The sequence below is a fragment of the Sphaeroforma arctica genome (genome assembly GCF_001186125.1).
Source record: "Sphaeroforma arctica JP610 unplaced genomic scaffold supercont1.1022, whole genome shotgun sequence".
In the NCBI taxonomy this organism is placed as follows: Eukaryota; class Ichthyosporea; order Ichthyophonida; genus Sphaeroforma; species Sphaeroforma arctica.
The window spans coordinates 11,365-12,952 of NW_014039536.1; positions in this window are offsets into that span (position 1 = coordinate 11,365).

Consider the following 1,588-nt stretch of genomic DNA (forward strand, 5'->3'; position numbering starts at 1 on the left):
TTTTAGTATCATATTTTTAACCCTTCTGTGGTAGGGTAAACTTGTCGGCATGTCATAGACCTATACGTTATATCTTACTTGGAAAAGCTTCATCTTTTCTGCATTTCACCCATCTCTGTACCTAATATATTATGCATAATCGTCTATGGTGTTGGGATTTCACCGGCTTGAGTTCAACAATGTCGGATCTACACATAAATTTCTACTTAAGCTGCAAATGCTGCATACACCACGTTCATGTACCTGTTATGGATGGCGTACCCCTCTGTGGTGTTGGAAGTTTGTCGGCTCATTTGAAGTGAAAAATGTATCTATTCGGCATTCTAACTACTTTGAGAAGTTGTATGAATGCTGCATTCTTGAGCAGTTATGCAAGTATTATCTATCGATCTGCGATGTTGGCGAATAGTCAGCTTGACCTAAGTGTTAGGTAGATCTACTCATTACTATATAGTACAAGCTTCAATTGCTGCATACTATACATCTATGCACCTTCTATAGAAAACAGTCTCGCTCTGTGGTATTGGTAAACAATCAGCTTGACCTAAGCGTTAGGTAGAGCTTCTCAATACTATATAATACAAGCATCAATTGCTATATATTATACATCTATGCGCCTTCTATAAGAAAGAGTAACCCTCTGCGGTGCTGGTAAACAGTCAGCTTGACCGGAGCGTTAGGTAGAGATTCTCATTACTATTTAATACAAGCTTCAATTGCTGCAGATTATACATCTATGCGTCTTCTATAAGAAAGAGATTTAGTCATCTTGGCTTAAGCGGTAGGTAGATCTACTCATTACTATATAATACAGGCTTCAATTGCTGCATGCAATATATTTATGTGTCTTTTATAAGGAAGAGCAGCCCCCTGTGGTGCTGGTATGTAGTCAGCTTGATCTATTAAAGTGATAGGTGGATCTACTCATTACAATACAACACCAGCTTAACTTGTCTGTATATAATATATATGTACGCCTTTTATAAGAAAGATCAACCCTCTGTGGTGGGGGTAGATAGTCTGCTTGAGCTAAGCGAAATTAAGATCTACTCAATACCCTCTCCACCAAAGGTTTGCAGCATCTTTAGGCTGTTTATCTCTCTCGACCGTCTTGGGAATTTGTTGACTTAACTTAAGCCATATGCGGTTACAGGTTAATTGAACAGATGAGTATCGGTAGCATGGACTATAACAAATACATCCATACAGTTCTGCAATCGACGTGTATGATTTGTAACGTTTACCTATACACACGGTATTATTACTGGCAAAGATATAACGAAACATGTTTTTATTTAGGAACTGTCTGTAAAGGAAGAAATATGCGAATAGAATATAGCAGATGTATACACCGACGCATACGGCTAGCTAGTAGGCCATTGACGGTGTCATTCTAAAATATGAGCCGTCAGTGAATCAACAGAAGTTTACGAACATGAGACTTGTGGGTGCAGTATATTTTGTCATGATAGTTTGCCAGAGTTACTTTTGTTTGTGGTCGATGCCTCAGACATCGCCCGTATAGGCGTAGTTGTCAATATCCTCTGAGTCTACCATGTCGAAAACNTTAGATGCACAAGCATATATG